The 6519-nt window shown below is 41.1% G+C and overlaps 1 pseudogene; it reads left to right on the forward strand.

The window, feature by feature from the left end:
• The window catches only part of LOC107681050 (transmembrane channel-like protein 2), a 36435-nt pseudogene extending 35292 nt beyond the window's left edge, over positions 1 to 1143 (forward strand).
• The last annotated feature ends 5376 nt before the right edge of the window (positions 1144 to 6519 follow it).

A 6519-nucleotide genomic window follows, 5' to 3' on the forward strand; every position in this document is an offset into this window, starting at 1 on the left:
TCTTTTTTCAATAACGTTTTAATAATAGTAACTTTATTAGGACCATGGAAACTAAAATACACAAATATTCAACTAACCGTCAAAAATTGTGCAGGGCTTTTACTGTGATGTTGATTTACAAGGGGTTTACAATGTTGAAAATATCTAGCATGTCCCGCTCTTTACTCTCTCATTCATTCACATTCCTTTATTAACAACGCTAACAGTCCCTCCTGCTGAAAGCTGCGCAGAAAAAAAGCGGAAGTAACCGGCGAAATGTTTCATACTGTCTCTAGGCACAGGAGAACACCATCTTCTATAAAACAAAGTACATGTTTCAGTCCTGTCGTTTTTTTACATACTTTTACACTTTTTCTGCTGTTCAAAAAAATCTTTATTTTCGCTATAACCACAAACAAGCTAACATTACGAATCTGAGTGCAGGAGCTCTACGTTACCATAGACATGTCAGTGGTTTGCTGTCGTGCAAAATAATGTTCTTTTTAGCAAAATCATATGACCCCTTTAAGTAAACAAAACTGTTTTTTTATTATTATTGGTTTCAAGCTTGAAGAGGACGAATCGATAAAAAATGCCAGCATTTGGTTCATGAAGGAGTATTATGCCAACTACTCGTATAATTACAACTACCAGCAACCCAAATGACACAGGCACTCCACCTCCTATCGACCCTGCTGATGTCATCAGAGGCCCATGTTGGGAAACTACAGTGGGAATAGTAATGTGTCTAGTGTTCATCTAGCTCCTCCAGCAGAAATCATATATAGAATTTATTGTGTTTAATTGATAAGATCTAAACTTTTGTTTGCACATTTGGTCAACATTAAAGCATTTACCTCAAACAGTTCACAATCCACCATTAGGAGTTTGTGAAGCTGACCATATCAGATATACAAGTAACTTATCTGACCATCCTCATTGGTGACTTTCTGAGAGCGCTGATAGTGCGTTTCTTGAACTACTGCTGGTGTTGGGATCTGGAAGCTGGCTGGGTGAGTCCAATACATAAGCTCATCACCAACAATCTATACTGTTTTGATAAATAACAGCCTTTTTCATTCTCAGCCCTCTCAGCCAAATGGTGAGTTTGACATAAGCGGCAACGTGCTTGGTTTGGTGTTTAACCAAGGAATGATCTGGTAGGAACAAATGTACAAACCACGCAACATAAAAAGTAAGCAATGGCATCAATCAAAAAGGAAAAACTTATAGGTTAGTGCAGGGGTCAGGAACCTTTTTTGACCAAAGAGCCAATTTTTAATTTTTGGTTAATGCATTTTTCCAAAAGAGCCAATATAGCAGGGGTGTCCAAACTCGGTCCTGGAGGGCCGGTGTCCTGAAGAGTTTAGCTCCAACCCCAATTAAACACACCTGAACCAGCTAATCAAGCTCTTACTAGGCATACTAGAAACTTAAAGGCAGGTGTGTTGAGGCAAGTTGGAGTTAAACTCTGCAGGACACCGGCCCTCCAGGACCGAGTTTCTTTATTTTCGCTATAACCACAAACAAGCTAACGTTACGAATCTGAGTGCAGGAGCTCTACGTTACCATAGACATGTCAGTGGTTTGCTGTCGTGCCTCTCGCGAACAGCACTGAACGCGCACTTTGGCCAGTACAAAAAATGTATTATTATTTTAAACATTTTATCAGCTTATGTGGTCTCTACTATAAAGGAATTGCTGATCTCTAGTGATGTATAGTTTTTGTAATAGATCATTTGTTGGTAAAGGGTGAGAGATCCTGTGAGCCACATGATTTTTGTCAAAGAGCCAGCTGTGGCTCGCGAGTCATATGTTCCCGACCACTGGGTTACTGCATAGTTGGCCAAGTATAGCCACTCTACTCAATCCAATCAGGTAACAGCCACATTTCGCTGATCAATTGTATCACGTTCTTGTTACAGCAAATCTTGTGTTAGCTTAACACTCAGGGTGGGAAACTATTGTTCCATAGTTTGTGGTTATGTGGTTAAAGAAACAGTTAACCATCAATTTGAATAATTGAAAGTCCGTTTGCACCGAGACTTAATTACTAGGATGTGTAATGAAGCTAGTAAATGTATGTGTAGCAATGGAAAAATGATTTGTATCTATATTAGGATATAATTAAATGTGGGTGGGACTTAAACTGTTACGGAACTTGTAGTATCATCTTCCGGTAATCTGAGGAACCACACTCAGTCTTGGGTTTTTGATGCCAGAAGATACACTTTATTACATCAAGAATAAAGTGGAGAAGTTCTCTGCAGAAAACATCTCCAGAATGTTTTTCTGCTTCTCTTTATATATAGTTTTGACTTTAAGGCGTGGGGTATATTTCAATACAGTTTTCCTTATACATATGATTCGATATTTCCCTAGAAAAGGGGCCCCCCCCAAGTCTTGTTATGGTAAAGAAAGAAAGCCCACTTTTATTGTTCCAGATGTTTCTCATCTGAGGGTCTGTATATCCTGCCACGTAGGCTGTTTTTACACACGGGCATATATGTTTATAATGGAAGAATAACTGGATATATAAATGGCTAGATTCGCCTTGATTATACTTGATTAATTCATACTTTGATTAATAAAAATCTTCGACATTCCCCCCTTTGAGACTTAGTAAGTCTCACATTTGCTTATTATTTTTACCCAGAGTGCTACTTCATAATTCAGTCGTATTAGTTAACACTACCTAGTGACTAAATAAGTCACTCTGTTTTATTACCTCCTAACAAATTGATAGGAGTCTGATTTGATACCAGAATGGACATTGTTATACTTTGATTTTTTGTTTGTAAACACGCTGGAGCTGTCATTGGCATTAATTGCAGTTTTCCCGAGAATCCTATTGTCTTTGCGAATTTTCTAGACATGGGGAGATGTGAGGCATATTTTAAATTTAAACAGGTATAGACAGCACCTGTGTCTAGCATCATGGGTGTGATTTTTCCTTCTATCTTAATTTGTTAGCCAGCAAAGCTTTAATGTCATCCACAGCCAAAAGTTTGCCCATAGTTTCTTCTTCAAATACTCGAGTCCATTTTCCAGCCCCCTTATGAATATCTGGGAGGCGAGTGACCAGCCCCTCGAGGTCCTGTGAGGCCCAGGGGACATACTGTCCCTGCGCACCCTTGATTAAAATTGGGAGTTGTGCAGCCAGTGGTCTGAGTGTCCCTTTTTCTCTGCCCTGTTCCCATTTTCCGCTATCAAATAACTCCTCTCCTTCATTCACCTGCTCTGTTCTTTCAAACAACTTATTTCTGCCTCTTTTTCTTTCCAATTTATTTACCTCTTGTATCTTTTTTCCTGATTCTTTAATATTCTCTTCTATTTCTTCTAACACTTCCTCAAATTTAGTTCTATTTTGGCCTGTCTATAACAATCCATCTGTAAATATCCTTCACTTTCTTTTCTCTCTTGCCTCTTTGTTTTTACAGCTGGTTCCTTTTTTCTTCCAACTCTACTTGCCCTTCCATTTGCATTTCTCCAGTTACTTCTACTGTTCCCTTGAGGATTGGGAACTCTCCCTCTGTGGGCAAATAGGGGGGCGGCTCAGAAAACAATTTTTATTTTTTCTTCGTTTTTGTCTGCCTCCTTCAGTATAATTCTGGCCTGTTTTATACTTTTTAATGTGTCCTCTTATTTTTTGTTCTCTTCTGCCATTTGTTTGAGATCTTGTTTATTAACTCTTTACACACATTTTTTCCCTAATACTTCCACCGGAGTGGCTGCCATACTTTTTCCTATAATATTACAATCCAATTTTTTCTATTTACTTTAACTATTTTAACCAATTTCTCCTAATTTTAGTCTTTATTCTGTCTGATGCATTTACCCTTTTTGTATGAATTGATAGTCTCACTCTTCTGCCATTTGTTTGAGATCTTGTTTATTAGCTCTTTACACACATTTTTTCCCTAATACTTCCACCGGAGTGGCTGCCATACTTTTTCCTATAATATTACAATCCAATTTTTTCTATTTACTTTAACTATTTTAACCAATTTCTCCTAATTTTAGTCTTTATTTTGTCTGATGCATTTACCCTTTTTGTATGAATTGATAGTCTCAACTCTATTTTACAATCACTCAGTATGTAATCTTTTCTTAAAAAATAATTCTTTATTTATCTTTACTTCTCTTTATTATTTTTTTCCGCACTTATAATTATTTTTAATATACTTATTTAACTTACTGCCTTGATCTCACTTCTACTGCACTGATCTCTGAAAATTTTCTCCTTCTCTTTCACACAGACATCAAAATGCAAAAGCCTATAAAAGATCTTGATTAAATTTTTATTGATACTATTTTCCTAAACACATTCACACTTCTACTCCCTTTATTCACACACAGGGCTCATGTTTTCATACTTTGACCCTTTATCTAGAGGGTTCATCAGTCATTCATCCCTCTTGGGTGTGGCAAGAGCTGCATCCACACTCGTTCAGGAGGGGGCGCAGCTCGTACCCACCCAATACGGAATTTATTTATTTTCTCATACATTCACCATCACTTATACGGACATTCATACGGACACAGTCACAGTTTCAGTCTCATACAACAAAACACTACACTCTTCCTCGGGTGACCTGCAGTGCTCTCGCTCTTTCACTGATTAATCTCCCTCAATTCAGTAAAAATTCAGCGCCCAGCAGGGATTTTTGCCTACCCGTGTAGCCCTTTGAGCCTCCTTACAGCTTTTTCTTTCTCAAAGCGGTATGCGTAGGACTTACGCGCTTTCCTTTACTAAATCTGCTTCATTGCTGCTGTCCTTTTAGGTCCCGACTACAATAAACACAGACCATTACATGCAATGTATTTCTACCTACACCATCCAGTTTCAGTTTAGGTCACCTATCAAGGCCTTCCTAACAGTAAACCAAATATGTGCATGCAGTTATTTCTTCTGGCATCAAAACCCCTTTTTTATTTATTTTATTTTATTTTATTTTTTTCTATTTTCCTTTTCTGGAAGAGCAGATTTTAAGTGTCCTTACCACCAAGGGCAGACCGGCAAACAACACAAACTAATTTTATAAGCAAAATTGCTTACCGCTCGGTGGCCACCGTGTTTGTGTTGCTCGTCTAAAGCCAGCCCAAAGTGGTCGTCCAATCTGCTGCTCCTTTCCAGTCAAATCTGGGTCGCCAATTTGTAGTATCATCTTCCGCTAATCTGAGGAACCACACTCAGTCTTGGGTTTTTGATGCCAGAAGATACACTTTATTACATCAAGAATAAAGTGGAGAAGCTCTCTGCAGAAAACATCTCCAGAATGTTTTTATGCTTCTCTTTATATACAGTTTTGACTTTAAGGCGTGGGATATATTTCCATACAGTTTTCCTTATGCATATGATTCGATATTTCCCTAGAGAAGGCCCCCCCCCCAAGTCTTGAATTATACTTGATTAATTCATACTTTGATTAATAAAAATCTTCATCTTCGACAAACTGCTCTGAGACTGAGTGAGTATCCAAATGCAGTGTTTATTAGGAAAGTCCAGAATCGAAATCAGACAGCAGGCAAGGGTCAACACACAGGCAATCAGTCTGACTAAACAACAAGGCAGAGAACACCGGCAAAGAGTCCAAAAACCAAGATACATATAAACAGGCGAACCGCTCAGAGATGCAATGTAACACTTACAAGACTTCACAAAGAAGGACAAACTAAACCAGACTTATATAGGGTGAGCAGACAGGGTAAATGAGACACAGGTGCAAACAGTGAGTGTTGATGAGTCCGGGCAAAGGATTCCGACTGACAGAAACGGAGCCGGTGGACGGGGGGCCCAAGGAGAAGATGGAGAGCCGAAGAGCCAGGGTGACACTGAGGGATCGGAGGGCCATGGTGGAGCCGACGGCTCTGGCGACCGAGGTGCAGTTGGGGATCCAGAAGGCCGCGGTTGAGCCGGAGCAACCGAGGACCAAGGCGGAGCCGGAGGGAGAGAGGAGCCCAACAGAGCCAGAGGGACGGGGCGAAGCCAGGGGAGTGTAGTCCTGAGGCGAAGGCGGGTCGACAAATGACCAAGGTGGAGCCGGAGGAACGAGGCGGAGCCAGTGGACTGACGGACCACAGTGGAGACGAGGGAGCTTTGAGCCAAGGTGACACCAACGGGTCGACGGGCCAAAGTGGAGTCCAGGTCTCGAAGGCCGGAGATGGAGATCTGGGATCCTCCAACTCTGGTGCAGCTGGAGGCTGACTGTCCCTAGGCGAATCCTGACCGCTAACCACCCTCGAAGGATGACCTGAGGGACAGACAGAAAACAGCGGAGACAGAACAAAGAACATGAAAGGCAGAGGAGGAGGGAGAGGGAGGTTGGGTGGGACAACAGGTTCATAACCGGGCTTCTTAACCAAAGCAGAGCTGGGAGAGATTTCTGAGACGGTCACCCTGACCGTGACAGGACAGTCAGAGAGTTCACAAACGGCCTCCTTGGCCGTGGCTGTGCAGTTGGGGATCCAGAAGGCCGCGGTGGAGCCGGAGCAACCGAGGACCAAGGCGGAGCCGGAGGGAGAGAGGAGCCCAACAGA

The sequence above is a fragment of the Sinocyclocheilus anshuiensis genome, unplaced genomic scaffold, assembly GCF_001515605.1.
Source record: "Sinocyclocheilus anshuiensis isolate Anshui unplaced genomic scaffold, SAMN03320099.WGS_v1.1 scaffold1736, whole genome shotgun sequence".
In the NCBI taxonomy this organism is placed as follows: domain Eukaryota; kingdom Metazoa; phylum Chordata; class Actinopteri; order Cypriniformes; family Cyprinidae; genus Sinocyclocheilus; species Sinocyclocheilus anshuiensis.